The 15,863-nt window shown below is 39.6% G+C and overlaps 1 protein-coding gene across 10 annotated transcripts in view; it reads left to right on the top strand.

The window, feature by feature from the left end:
• ERBIN (erbb2 interacting protein) overlaps positions 1–15,863 on the top strand; it is a 117,568-nt gene that overhangs the window by 29,006 nt on the left and 72,699 nt on the right. For all 10 annotated transcript variants that reach the window (XM_030471074.1, XM_030471072.1, XM_030471077.1 and 7 more), the window contains one exon: positions 15,141–15,197. The gene's annotated coding sequence lies outside the window, so the exon portion shown is untranslated. The remainder of the gene's footprint in view (positions 1–15,140; positions 15,198–15,863) is intronic.

Here is a 15,863-nt window from a genome sequence, read left to right as displayed (position 1 = left end):
AAGTCAGTGTAGAAGGATTTGGAGTCACACCTGACAGTGAAAGGTGCCAAATAACCAATTGCGTATTTAAAACCTCTTTGTGTTTGATAAAGTATAAATGACTCTGAATTGATTTTGATTGTATGTAATAAATACAAAGTTTAATCAGCAGCATTTATTTGTTCCTTTTTAAAAAGAGCACTTGGAAGCTATTCAACCAAATCATCTGTATAAAAATTCCTTTTCTACTTCAGTTTTAAAGGGAAATCAGTTAAAGGATGTCTTTCTAGATGCTTAGGAAACAACAAATCTAAAACAGGGTAATGTCATAGTAGTGAGCAGTGTCCATATACTGGAAGGCTGCTCTAAAGTCTCCCCAAAACCTCTTCTCCAGACTGGATAAGCCCAACTCTCTCAGCCTGCATTCCTAGCAGAGGTGCTCCAGCCCTCTGATTGTCTTTGTGGCCCTTCTCTGGACTCGCTTGAACAGCTGTTCCACATCCTTCTTGTGTAGGGGCCCCAGAGCTGAATGCAGTACTGCAGGTGGGGTCTCATGAGAGCAGAGAAGTGGCAAGAGAATTAAACAGAAGTGACTCACTCTGCTTCTTGATCACTCAGGAAATTATTGGATTACAATTGTGTAATTAATTTGGTTCAATCTGGTTTTAGGTTAAAGGATTCATCTTTTCTCAATGTCCAACTGGAGACTGGTAACGAGTGGTGTCCCTCAGGGGTTGGTGTTGGGACTGATCTTGTTCAACATCTTTGTTGGCTACATGGACAGTGGGATTGAGTGCACCCTTAGCAAGTTTGCTGATGACACCAAGCTGTGTGGTTTGGTTGATACGCTGGAGGGAAGGGGTGACATCCAGAGGGACCTGGACATGCTTGAGAGGTGGCCAATGCCAACCTCATGAAGTTCAACAAGGCGAAGTGCAAGGTCCTACACCTGGGTCAGGACAATCCCAGGCACAGCTACAGGCTGGGTGGAGAATGGATTGAGGGCCACCCTGCAGAGAAGGACTTGGGGGTGTTGGTTGATGAGAAGCTCAACATGAGCTGTCAGTGTGGGCTCACAGCCCAGAAACCAACCGTATCCCGGGCTGCATCAAAAGAAGCGTGACCAGCAGGTCGAAGGAGGTCATCCTGCCCCTCTACTCTGCTGTCGTGAGACCTCACTTGGAGTATTGTGTGCAGTTCTGGTGTCCTCAACATAAGAAGGACAAGTTGGAGCAAGTCCAGAGGAGGGCCATGAGGATGATCAGGGGGCTGGAGCACCTCCCGTATGAAGACAGGCTGAGAAAGTAGGAGCTGTTCAGCCTGGAGAAGAGAAGGCTGCGTGGAGACCTCATAGCAGCCTTCCAGTGTCTGAAGGGGGCCTACAAGGATGTTGGGGGGGGTCTCTTTGTTAGGAACTGTAGTGGTAGGACAAGGGGTAACGTGTTCAAACTTAAACAGGGGAAGTTCATGTTAGATGTAAGGAAGAAGTTCTTTACTGTGAGGGTGGTGAGGCACTGGAATGGGTTGCCAAAAGAAGTGATAAATGCTCCATCCCTGGCAGTGTTCAAGGCCAGGCTGGACAGAGCCTTGGGTGACATGGTCTAAGTGTGAGGTGTCCCTGCCTATAGCAGGAGGGTTGGAACTAGATGATCTTAAGGTCCTTTCCAACCCTAAACATTCTATGATTCTATGATACTAGTGATTTCCACAGAAGTTACCAAAGCAGGTGATAAGAACAGTTCTTGCTGGTATTTGAAATTAAGTTCTGGTTTTATAGACACTGAATTTAAGCATGCAATCCCAGAAGTGCTTGTCATCAGGAGCTTTCCTATGAGATGGAAGAGTGTCAGGGATACTGTAGTGTCAGAAAGGCAGGGGAAACAACTTGGGGTCGGCAAGATCACACTGGAAAAGAGGAAGAAGCAGAAGAAGAATGGAGAAGAATGGACTAACCAGCAGCACAAGAAATCACAATGGAATGGATGAGGAAACAAAAGAGATCACCCTTTAGGGCCTCTCACCTTTTTTGAGGATTTTTTTAGTTGGAAGGATGACCTGTAGAGCTGTACAAGATCTCTAAGAAACCTTGGACTGATAGGAGACTTTAGCAAACTAACCAAGTTTTTTTCTCCTTTTTTATGTCTTATTTTCATTTTTATTCCCATACCTCTTTAAGAGAGAAAAATTTGACGGTAAAGGCTTCTGTTTTAAATTTCCCTCCTTTAGAGGCATGTCAGTTGGAGTTTTCTTTAGGTGTGCATTTAAAGCAAACAATAACAGATTGGAGAGAGAAATGTTTCTGTAAGGAGCAATTGCGCAGGCATTTTTACATCTAGCAAGGTATAAGTTTAAACTAGTGGGTGTTAGATAAATTGGTTAAGCTCTTCCTCAGTGTTTGCTATTTTGGGTTTGGATACTGGCCTGCCACGTCTAATTTAAGCTGTTGAGAATGTTTCTTTTTAACAGGAGTATTGATAGTGCTACTGTTACCTAACTGCTATCATTCATTCTGGGTCTCTGTGTTTATAGATCATGCTGTTCACGTTAATTCTCAGCCCAGCCTTTTACTGGTGTGAACACCAGATAATTGTCAACTTAAAATGCATTTTTTCTAGATTTATATAGTTTTATGGGAAGACTGGACTATGTGCATTGTCACACAGTGCATGCATTAAAACTGTATTGAATGATTTTATATGTGACATTAGCAGCCTGTGTCAGTTCTGTGATCCCTTAATGGAATTAAAATGAAAAATGGAATTAAAATGAAAGCTGGTATCTAGAATGGAATTAGTCTATTAATCTCACTACTGATCTTTATTACTGAGATTTTTAGAAAAAATTTTACTCTTTATTACTGAGATTTTAGAAAAAAAAAATTAGTGCTTTTTCAGCTGTTAGCAAAGATGACTGACATGTTAAAAATAAGGTTTATTTTTTTCCAGTTTCTTATGTCTAGACAGAATATTGCATAGAGATCTCATCGAATGCTGTTTAATAAATGTCTGTTTTCCTCTAAGAATTTAGAATTCCATAATCTTCAGGCAAACAGGTAATTTGCTTTATTGCTATGAAAACTTTAAATACAGTCTTATTTTGTCCAAATCTTATATTTGTTGGAGACAAGAATTTATTAGATGAAACAGATGTCAGGTTGTTAGGGCGCACACCCAAACTCAGAAGGAGCTGTATCTAAAAACCAAAAACCCCCCAAACCTCCATTGTTATCTGAGCTAATAATGCATTTCACATATTACTGGAAGATACTGTGAACTGGACTGGGCTGGGTAACTGCAGTAGAAGGATTTTGGGAGATGCATGAATGTAATTTTCAATACACATTTGGAGCATGCAATTTAGTAGCACTTGTATTAATATGGGAAGGGCACATTCCTCCAGGCAGTATATATCTCCAAGACAACCCTTCAAAGAAGGAGAAATTGCGAATGCAGAGAATCCTGCAGGTGATTTGCAGACTACACACAAGTGGCTGTTTCACTTACACTATGTTAGTTTAGATTAAGTGTAATAAAAGCCATTAAGAATTGAGGCAAAACAACCCTCACTATAACTTATCAGAGGGAACACAGTAAATTCATATCCTGTTCTTTTGCAGACACTGCCATCTTCTACCCAGGGTTTTAAATAACAATTGTATTCTTGTTTTTCCAGACCCAAAAGCTATCTCTGCATTGGTTATTTCAAGTTAAGTCTGCAGAGGATTTTTTTTTTTTAGGCAGGAAAAAATAGGACTATTTTCCAATCAGCTGCATTCAGCATGTTAATTTCCTTAAATTTTTTTGCGAGCTGAGGATTAATTACTGTGCAGCTCTGTGATTTCAAATGATAGAAATCCTTATTACCTTAATGAACTGTTTGCCTTTTAGTTCAGGCGGCTTGTGGTCCTGGATTGTTTATGTGTGTTAGAAGAGGATTGTTATCCTGTTACATAGTAAATGTCCAGGGGGATTTTATTGTTCCATTCCATCTGTGAAACAAATGACTTCTAGACCAGTATTTGCAGAATGTAAATTAGCTTCCAACAGGGGTTTGGGTAGCTTTAAATTATATGCTAAAATGTGACAATCTAGTGGCTTCTTCATATTTGACTGTCAGGCAGGTAGTGAGGAGGTCTGACTGCAAGCCAAGGTTTAATGTTTAGAAATTCGTTCAAACCCTGAGATTAAGCAGCAGCATTAGTTTTTTCAAGAGTAATGTGATAATGTCATGGAGAAGTGGATCACACCTCAGTGGCAGATGGTGCATGCCTGTGTGAAGTGTAATAGAGTAAAAATACATTTTGGTTTGATGTTGTATGTGTTTAGTTATAATCAGTAGTTGTTGTGGTTGGTTATGAATTTAATGTTGATTCAAACAGAAAACTTCCAGTAAGACACCTGTTCAATTATGCAAAGCTAAACTAAATAATTTTATTACTGGACGCTTGCCTTGAGAGCGTATCCCTACTTCAAATCAGTGCTAATTCCACTAATTTCTGTTTTGAATGCAGAAGTGTATTATTCCTCCTGGTGTTCTCCTTTGTTATTGTTTAAAGAGAACACTGACATTGAAGAATTGATCTTCGTAATGTGCATATGGGGTGAGTTAATGATACACTGTTATGACAGTGAATTATGTACACAGTAATTGGCAGTTGAAGCTATAAAAAGTATCTGACAGCTTTTACTCTAAACCCACTCAAACAAGCAAGAACACCCTAGTATTTTCTTATCACTTTGTATATGAGAGCACAGCTGAGGTTAATTTCATTCGTAGCTATGAATGTTTAGCAATTTTGCAAGCAAGTTCTCAGATTGCTGATTGTATCTGAAATCAAGCTGGTCGGTGATATTTCCTAATTCAACTTTGTAAAGCAGTGAGGAACAAAATAAACGCAGAAGGAAGTAAAAGGTTCATAATAGCAATTGTTAACTGGAAACTTATGCCTGTACGTGTGTGTGGGGAAAATGGCATCTAAAAATAGATTTAAGTGTTGCTTGACTTGCGCTGCTCACCTCTGCCCTGGAAGGAAAGGGAACTCAGGAATTTATATACCCTAACAATGACTTGGCTGGTAGAGTAAGTCTATAATTAAGTATACAATTATAGCAACTATTTGCTGTTAGTTTCTACTATTTTTGGAAAAAAAAAAAGAAAATTAATTTGATATCTCCATTATGCTGTAAAATTGTGATTCTGAAATACGGCAAATGTAAAAGATTCATCTACCTCCTACTAGCTGTTTTCTAACCTATTTCAGACAACTACTATGGGGTTATTTATTCTAAAAATTAGTATTTTATGGATAATTCGATAAATTCAAATAGGTTCTGGGGAGATCTCATAGCAGTCTTCCTGGATAGGGACTTTTTACAAGGGCATATAGGGATAGGGAAAGGGGAACTGGTTCTAAACTGGAAGAGGAGAGATTTAGATTAAATATTAGGAAGAAATTCTTTACTATGAGGGTGATGCAACACTGGAACAGGTTGCCCACAGAAGTTGTGGCTGCCCCATCCCTGACAGTTTTAAGGCCAGGTTGGATGCAGCTTTCAGCAACCTGGTCTAGTGTTCCTGCCGTGGACAGCAGTGGGGTTGGAACAAGATGTTCTTTAAGGTCCCTTCCAACCCTAACCATTCTGTGATACTTTGATAAACCCTCAGCTGGTTAGCAGCTCAAGCTGTGTTCCAGAATGCCCTGGAGTAGTCAGTAGCAATAAAAGGCTACAAGCATAAGACAAATTCATGCACTTGGAGTGCCACAAACATTCACAGAATCTGTTAAATTTGCAGTCTGCATTCTGTCTTTGCCTAGGTTTCTGCTGCAGCATGTATCTACAACCTTCTGTATTTTAATAATCCGAAACAGCTCTATGATCCAATTTGATGCATAAACTGTGACATAACCGACAAAGTGCCCGATACAGGAGGTATATTGAGGGTGTCTCTGTCTACCTAAGCTTTAAATGGAGAGAAATATACCACCTTTATTATTCTTATTAATGGGATATAAGTAATAGCTTATTCATCTGGGATGTTGAAAAGCTATATTTAAATGTTATTCGAGAGGACTTGAATCTCAGGTAATTTGTATTTAGGACAGGAGTGCACGCTCTGGCAATCTTGGGGCCATTCAGATGGATGACTCATCCTGGGACTTGTTTGATTAAGTTTCACAAGTCAGTATACAATTAAATATTGTGCCAAACATCTTTGCTTCCTCTCATGCTTGGTAGGCATACTCACTTTAGTATCTATATCACTACTGTCTTCCTCATACTAAACAGTTAACAGGTTATCTGTGTGAGTCAGCATTTATTTAATGCAATATTTAGCCAATCACTTCTTGCTCACAGAAGTGTGGGTGTTGGGTGACACCAGCATTTTATACACGCCCATGGTCCCTGTAAGATATAGTGCCATATTTCTTAAGTACTGTGCAAATAAAATTAGATATGTCCCTCCCTAAAGTATTTCAATATCAAATAAAAGATATGAGTGTGATGAAGTAGAGAAGGGAAAAGGGTTTACGTGTAGGCAGTAGGGAAAAAGAGTTAAGGGTCATCATACAAGTTAATAACATATTTAATTTAGATCAAATGTGTCCTTTCTAGAAATGGTGGTATACACTCTGGTGTAGTTTAGTGTGTGTGTGACTCTGTTTCATGTTTTTAATTACAAATATGCTACTGATTCAATTTGTGAATTCCATCGCTTAAGTATTCTTACCCTCTTAGTCATTTGTTTCCCAATTTTTCCACATTCCTCTTTCTCATCATCAGTCTCTCTTGCGCTGCTGTGAAAGAAAGCAAGCTGAGGTCTGAGCACGTTTGTTATGGCTAACAGTAATAAGCCTGAAAAGCTCTGACCATTTGGAGCTGTCACTGTCTGGGATCTGTCTGCTGATTGGAAAGTCTTTTAAGAACAGAGGGGGGGGAAAACGGGTGCAAAGGAAGGGGGTTGCATAGGAGCAAAGGGTGAGGGCACCAGATCTAAATAGTTTTCTAACGGATTTGCAGCCTCTCTTTTTATCCTGAGCGCTCATGCCATGTCGTTTGTGGTGTTAATTGGCCTCCTGATGTGACGTAGGTATGTCCAGTCCACTCTAAAGTTGTCAGTTCTGTAGTAGCAGTGGAAATCTTTGAAATGGCTGAAGCTTGGGTTTTTGGTTTTGTTTGGGTTTTGTTTTTTTTTTTTGTTTTTTTAATTTTTATTTGTAACTCCTATATTGAGTCAAGTTGGATTCCTTGTGTTACCACTAACAACAAAGCTTCTTCAGGGTTAACTAGACCTTGGTGTGTAGCTTGGCACAGCTACTCACTTCCAGTCAGCGAGTTAGCACAAATGTCACTTAGAGAAAAGTAGCTTGGTAAAGAATTGTGACAGTGCATGGGATGCAGACTGTTGCTGTTCTGAGACATGCTGATGGTCCCTAAGTGTGGTCTGTGAGGTCAAGGTGAGTGGTCCAGGAAGCTGTGTCTCCTTGATCGAAGACCATAGGTAGTTTACTGCTGAGCATGGTTTTGCTAGTGAAATTACTAGCAACAGTATATAGTAACAATTTAATCCTCCTAACCTTTACTGTTTTGCAAAGCAACCTTGTTTTATAGAAATCAATAACTTGCAAGACTGTGAACACTGGATCTACTTGGGTGAATGTATTTGTTATCTCCTGTAAAATAAAAATAATAGAAATAATTTCTAATTAAGTAGTGATTTCTCTAATTTCATTTCCATCCATTGATATAAGCCATCTTGGTTCTAAAAAGGGATCTTCCTGGTACTTTTATTTTCATGGTAGGAAACGATACTGGAATTACTGTAAGATGAAGCATTGTATACCATGAATTCATGAATGATTGAATCAATGTGTGATTATTCAGCTGCTTTAGTAAAACTTGGAAAAAGATTATCTCAAACAGCAATTACATCGACTATAAAATCTTTCCAGAGTGGAGGCACAGAAACATGTATCTCCATGGTTCATGAAAAGCACTAAATCTCAACTTGTATCTTTTGACTTTGATCTAATGTTGAAGTTGGCCCTAATGTGGTATTGTTGGTGGTAGGTTGGACCACATGACCTGGAGACATCCCTTCCAACATCCGTCACTCTGCAATTATAATTACTTGGGACAAACAGCAAACAGTAGTGCTGTGTCTTGCTGCTTTTAGGGGGAATATTGGGTGCAAAGAGAATTAAAAATCGCAATATGATTACTGATTAGGGACAGCTAGGCTTTCTGATGCTGTTGTAGATATAATTGTTTCTGCTTAATGACAATATTATATTTAATTCCCATTGTAGAAAAGCTTTTCAGAGCTTACATGCTAAGGCTTATGTTTTGAGAAACAGGCATCTTGATGTCTTGTGATTCCTTGCAGTTTTAAGAATTGAGAAACTCCTCCCACCTGACACGTGTGCATTATGGCAGTTTTCGACTGGTGAAATCAAATTTGACCCCACTGGTCTTTTCTGAGCTAATTGCTCTACTGTAAAGGGGGATTTTTGAATACCAGGCAGTTTTTCTAAATTTAGCTATGTTTATTTTGTTGCAAAACCACACTTTGCACTCAGAACACTTATAGAGTGAGAGTTTTTGCAGCTATATCCACACAAGTGAGAGAAATAATTTTGAAATAGTTCATTTTAAAAAAACTGAGGCCAAATTTACAATCTTCATTTTTGCCTTGGAGACACCCTTCTTTGACCAGCTTCCCCAAGGGACAGCAATCAACAACAAAATTCAGCAGATCTGATTTATCTGCATATGTGCAGGTATGAATGTGTTTCTGTAACAGTCTTGTCCAAAAGTTCTGTTACAATACTGTAAGTAATGAACAAAATTTCATTTTGCTAGCCTCTAGGCATTTAATTCAGTTTTAAGATAATTAGAAATATCTTTAATAGAACTGCAGATACTCTGGCAAAACAATGAAAATCTTAATATTAAAATATTATTCATATAGCAAATTAGCCAGTCAAGGGCTTATAAAAGTGCCTTTTCCATTTTATTGTTTTAAAGTGTACCTATATCCCTTGGCAGAACACTTGTAAAACTGCATGTCCCCTGCAGTACGCCAAATACAGGTTATTTTGGGGCATGCTGAAAGCAAACGTGAATCTTGTGTGTTCACTGAAAATGCGTCATCAGCTGTCCTTTTCCTGCCTTGAAGAATTCTGGTTGCTAGCAGCTGCGACAGCATTGGTAGTAAGAGGTAACAAACCCTCAAGTAGGTCAGTCTCATGCACTTAAGGTAATGTGTCATAGTTAACATCTTAGGCTTGTCCATCCAAGACCAGTGGAAAGATAGTGCAGCTCCCAAAGCTTGTCAGGTTTTCATCAGTGAGACAATCCATGCAGCAGAGATTGTTTCTTCACTCTAAACATCTAGCTTTTGTTCAGACACTGAAGTAACGAGAAACAGTGAGGCATGGTGACAACATTTGCTTCCAGGGAAAACAAGATGCACTCTTTGTTGAGAATGGTCTCTGAATCCTTTGTGTCTCCCTGGTCCTCTGCTCTTGCCCCTCCCTGTTCCCCACTGTGGGAGTCCAAGATTAACTAAACTGTCTGTGATCTGCAGACCTTCCTACTTAGTGTGAAATGTCTATTTGATTTCAAAAGGTATGCTACCTAGAGATCAATATTTTGCCAGCTGTGTTTATCTTCTATTTCCTCAGTCAAGATCATATGTTACTCTTTTCAAATCTAGCACACTCTAAGGCATGAATTTCTCACCTATGTAGTAGGTTGTGATTGAATAAATCTTGCCAGTCACCACTGATGGTAATATATCTTCATTATTGTTGTGTTTTAAATAATTATACGCATCTCTATATGCTCCCCGATACTTAATAAAAATATTCTGCATATCCTCATTCAGGCAAAACCTGCTTCACTCAGGACAGTGATACTGGTTGTCCATAGAGATGCACTTCCTTGGTCTGCATCAGAACCCCTCATCTTCCTGGTCCCTGTTCCAAAAGGAAAAAATACAACTAATCTTGCTGCCCTGAAATTGGTCTTAGTTTACAGGATGGATTTTAGAGCTGCGGTATGGGATCTGTTTCTGCATAATATGTGTCTCTGCTATGGATAATCTTAATCAGTCTAAAGCCTTTTTAGCTAAACATGCTTTCTCACTGAACGTGAGTGTATGTTTAAGGGCAAGTTTAGGTAATCTGGCTCCTGCAATATTCTCCTGGAATTATTTAAAGAAATAATTCACTTTTTCACTGTTTTCAGTATTTAAAATGAAGGGTGGTTGTCATAGGCCAAAGGCTGCCTGAAATGTCTCTGAAGTAAGCAATTTTTAAGAAATTTATTTCCAACCCTTCCTTAAATGAAGAAATGAAGAGCTTAAGTGTTGTGATTTCACCGCTTCTTTTTTTTTTTTTTTTTTTTTTTTTTTAAAGGAAAAAAACCCACAAACCCAGCCTGGAGAAACTAAAAATGTCTTGTGAGTTATTCACTGTCATTCAGTGTACTGAAGTATAATCCTATTTCCTGAATTCTTATGTGAAAGTTTGCTGCTAGTATTTCAGTATCTGTTCAAAGTCCTCCAATAAGCAACTGAATGAATGACAAGCATATAAGGTAAACTATATTTTTGTGAAAATTATAGTAAGAAAGAAGTTTATTAAGTCAGTTGTAGGCCTCATCTAAAATCATAGGTTCATCATAGAGTGGTTTGGGTTGGAAGGAACCTTAAAAATCATCTAGTTCCAACCCCCCTGCCATGGGCAGAGACACCTTCCACTACACCAGGTTGCTCAAAGCCCCATCCAGCCTGGCCTTGAACACTGCCAGGCATGGGGCAGCCACAGCTTCTCTGGGCAACTTGTTCCAGTGTCTCACCACCCTCATAGTGAAGAATTTTTTCCTAATATCTAATCTAAATCTCCCCTCTTTCAGCTTAAAGCCATTCCCCCTTGTCCTATCCGTACATGCTCTTGTATGAAGTCCCTTTCCAGATTTCTTGCAGGCCCCTTTCAGTACTGGAAGGCTCCTCTAAGGTCTCCCCAAGGCCTTCTCCAGGCTGAACAGGCCCAGCTCTCTCAGCTTGTCTTCATAGGAGAGGTGTTTCAGCTCTCTGCGCATCCTCGTGGCCTCCTCTGTACTTGTTCCTACAGGTCTATGTCCTCCTTGTGCAGGTGGGGTCTCACAAGAGCAGAGTGGAGGGGAAGAATCACCTCCTTCGACCTGCTGGTCATGCTTCTTTTGATGCAGCCCAGCACATGGTTGGCTTTCTCGGCTGTGAGATACATTGGTGATTCATGTTGAGCTTCTCATCAACCAATACCCCCAAGTCCTTCTCCACAGGGCTGCTCTCAATCCATTCTCCACCCAGCCTGTAGTTGCGCTTGTTCTCACAGGCCCACCTCTTGAGCCTGTCAAGGTCCCTCTGGATGACATCCCTTCCCTCCAGCATGTTGACCATACCACACAGCTTATGTGTTATCGGCAAACTTGCTGAGGGTGCACTTAATCCCACTGTCCATGTTGCCGACAAAGATGTTAAACAGCACCAGTCCCCAGACAGCTGAGGACCACCACTTGCTGTTTCCCTTGGTCAAGCCATTGACTGCAACTCTCTGTGTGCAGCCATCCAGCCAATTCCTTATCTACTAAGTGGTCCATCTGTCAAATCCATGCCTCTCCAGTTTAGAGACAAGGATATAATGTGGAACAGTGTCAGATGCCTTGCACAATTCCAGATAGCTGACGTCACTTGCTTTTCCCTTACCCACCAAATCCATAGCCCCATCATAGGCGGCCACCAAATTTGTCAGGCACAATTTGCCCTTAGTGAAGCCATGTTGTCGATCACCAGTCATATCCTTTTTGTCCACATGCCATAGCACAGTTTCCAGGACGGTCTGCTCCACGACTTGCTAGGCACCAAGGTGGGACTGAGTGGCCTGTTATGTTTCCCCTTGTCCAGTCACTTGGAACTTCACTGGGCTGCTACAACTTCTCAAATAGGATGGATAGTGGCCGAGTCATATCATATGCCAGTTCCCTGAGGACCTGCGGATGCCTTTCATCAGGTGCCATGGACTTGCGTACCTTCAGGTTCCATAGATATTCTTGAACCTAATCTTCTCCTACAGCACATGGCTCTTCATTCTCCCAGTGCTTGCCTGTGCCGTCTGGGACTTGGGCAATGTGGCTGGACCACTTTTTGATGAAGACCATGGCAAAGAAAGTCCTTGAGTACCTCAGCCTTCTCCACATCCTGTGTAACCGGTTTCCTTCTGAAGAGGGCCCATGTTTTTCCAAGTCTTCCTTTCATCACTGACGTGCCTATAGAAGCTTTTCTTGTTGCCCCTGGTGTCCCTGGCCAAACTTCATTCTGTCAGGGCTTAGCTTTCCTAACCTGATCCCTGGCTACTTGGGGAAATTTCTCTGTATTTCTCACTGACTACTCGTTCTTACTTCCACCCTCTGTAGGCTAAAACCATTGGTAATCTGGAACTCAAATATCTAGACATGTCAGCATCCTCCAGGATGCGGTGAAGTGGATCAGAACTGCTGCACTGGAGAAAATAGGCAGTTCATCTAGCATTTTCTAGCAGCAGTTGGGTTATACCCAAGGAAGAGTAAGATCAGAGTGAATACATGTGGTAGTTCCCCCAGGTACTCTCCCCATAACTAAAGCTGAGCGCTAAGGCTCTTCCACTGGTGCCTTTTTGGTTGGAGGAACCTGACAGATACTGAGACTCAGTCTGATGTGGTTGATATCATGTGCTAGAGCAGAGTTAAATAAGGTTTCATTAGGTATTTTTACTTTCGGAGTAATTTAGTCATCTAAAGCACCTTTTACCTTTTCTGCAAAACAGGTAGAAAAGTGGTGATGTGAGCTAGTCAAAATTCTGTTGTGTGGTTATCTTGGGCTTTTCTGAATACCCTGGTCTATTTTCTTTGAGTGTTTTTTGTGCTTTTGTGCAAAGTGGACCTGGCGATGTGAATGTGTGGAAGCCTGGAGGATTCCGGCTATCGGACGTTCATCAGTACTTACACATGTAGTTAGAGCACACTCTTAGGTGTTCTCTTCTGATACAGGCTTAGGATTATCTGACTCAATGTCACAGTTTCAAGTGGCATTAAGGTAACATTGGTTGCAGTGTATTCGTTATTCTTGTCTGATTCTGTAACTGCTGTCTTTTGTTCAGTGTATAGCTGCTTAATCGCCAAAGCAGAATGACCCGACATATCCAGGTGGTGGTGTGTATTCCTCCCTCCATGCACACACATCCAATTTACTGTATTATCTCTTCTGGATGGTAGGGATCAGATGAGTTCCTTGTGCTAGGTTTGGAAGTCTGCGAACAGTTCATGATTTGGTAGTGGCTCCCTACCACTGTATTTTATTCTTCTGGGCATTTCAACAGAGGCAGCCTAACAGGTGTCAGGAAATGATGCAAGAGTAATCCCTTTTTGTTTACTGGTTTTTATTATTATTATGGGGCTAACTATTTCTTTGATCATTTTTCTAACCTGAGTGCTCTGCCTGCAAAGCCTTGACCTTATGCGTTTTGCTTCCAGAGGCACAATCACCTGCCTGTCCCACTGTCAGATCCAGTCCTGCACTATCGTACTCTCTGGATTAAGTCTGCTTATGCTAGCTGAGCGATTGCAAATCTGCATTTCTTCTGTTTGGGAGCTTGTGTACAGTGCCTCTGAATACCTTTTGTAAAGATTAAATAGTTTTTCAGTAGGAGTAAAGCATTGTGGGAAAGGAAAAGGAGCATGCAGCCTTTGACAGGCTCTTCTGAGACCCCAGTTTTCAGAATCTGGTTCAATCCTTGCTGTCTTTCTTGATCTTGTTTTATTGTCTTGAGTGCTGCTGTTCTGTATTTCTGAGGCTGACTAAATTTAGAGAGGCTTTTTTTTCAGGAGGAAACTTGAAAGACATGAAGCTTTAATATTACTTTTACCTATATTATTTTTTCTCCTTGCTATGTGCGTGTTCTGATTGTCCTTCTATTGACAAGAAACACATAGATTTATGTAGTATAGTGCATTGGAATCCATTTGGAATAAATGCAGAAGCTGGCAGCAGTGACTCCTGAATTAGGAATATGACATGTAACGTGAAAGTTTGTTATGGTGCAGTCCTGCTGTGGCAGTCCTGGCTTTGGATGGAGTTCATTGTTCTGTGGTTGTACTACTGCTTATTTCTTACCCCAAACCAAGGAACTTTCAGTTATCCTTAAACAATTTTGATTTTACATCTGCCTTAGGATTTTTGGAGGGTGCATTTATGATTATATGATGGGCTGATTCTGCTTTTAATTGGAAAAAAATTAAATACAGTTCCCTTTATAGGTAAATCCATTGAATGAAGGTACTACCTGTGCTTCCTACAGTTAGATTTTTTTTTTTTCTAGTTACTACAAATCTGACAGATTATACTCTGCCGGATTCAGCTTCTTAGCTGTACTACATGACTTCATGCTCATGTTAGATGATCTGTCTGACCATAATGGCATTTAATCTCTCTGAATATATGTTCTAATTTTGTCTTTGTTGGAATTTATCCTTTCTATAGGTCCAGCCTCTAGTTTTGAATGTGTTCAGTTGAATGTGTTGAATGTTTTCACTTGTATATAATTGCTTTACTTCAGTGAACATTGTGTCAGTGATCTGATATGCCTTATTAAATGTGTGGCAACTGTCTAAAATAGTAATTAAATTAATGATATAAAAGTGTGCTCTTTTCATGTTCTGTTAATTTCTGATTTGTTTTTTCTTTCTTCAGAATTGTATACAAGAGTTGCCTAATATAAGAGATTTAATAATTTAATACAGTAATTAAAAATGGAGTAGAAATGAAACAATTTTGTAGACAGAATGCTATAAAATAAAAACTAAAGTAGGATAAAAGGCAGTGTTTTGTACTACATTACACACACAAAATAATCTCCTACAAAAGTATATATGCAATTTCTACTGTCTTGAGAGTGTCTTTCAAGTTCTCACACATGTACAGCTTTTTCTTTTTTTTCTTTCTTTTTTTTTTTTAAAAACACCTAAACCACAAAAGATAAATATCTGAAAGCAAGATAAATAACCAATACCATAAAACATCAATTTGTTCTTATCCACTAGGGAGAGGGTTGACTAAAATTTTTGTGTCTTTGTCTTAAACAGAATGTTGGCTTTGAAAGCTCAGGGAAGAAGCAGCAGGGAGAGAAAAGTAACACAGTGGTAAGTACGTTATTTTTCTTTCCTCTGGGCCAACTGCACAATATATTAAAATAGAAATCCTCTTCTTCATTTATATGTTGTAATAATCACCTCCAAGGCACTTGAATTTTATTCTGCATCATCTCTCATGTTACTAGGTTTTTAAACTAAAAATATATGCTGAAGAGGTAAGTGAATAATACTTGTGTGCATACAAATGCCACCTACAAGTGAATGTAGTTGTGCGCGTATATAGAAAGGGGAATATATGGGAAACTAAGTTGCAGGAAAAGAATTCTGTTTTAAAGCTCAATGTCCATATACATGTAAAGATAAGAATATTTTAGAAAAACTTGGACAAAAATGCTTTGACTGCTTCTTTTGCTTCTTACTGTTCTTACTCATTTGTTGATCTAAAGTGTAGGTGAACATTGTGTCGTTTTCTCTCTCTTACTGGTGTATTATCTTTAGCTGGAGAGCATACACAACATGAAAAGTATAAAGAAGCCAAATAAAGTTCAACTTTCTGATTAAAGCTCTATGGAAAAGCAACACATGTTCAGAATCAGCTTTTCTCTTTATTAAATGATGCCAGTGCAGATGGCTTTTCCTTCATATTGTGAGGATTTCTAGAGGCAAGTATTTCTCATGAATAAAAAGAATGCCCAATAGAATATTTTCTCTTCA

This window comes from Strigops habroptila, chromosome Z, assembly GCF_004027225.2.
Source record: "Strigops habroptila isolate Jane chromosome Z, bStrHab1.2.pri, whole genome shotgun sequence".
Lineage (NCBI taxonomy): Eukaryota > Metazoa > Chordata > Aves > Psittaciformes > Psittacidae > Strigops > Strigops habroptila.
This window is presented reverse-complemented; position numbering and strand designations above follow the sequence as displayed.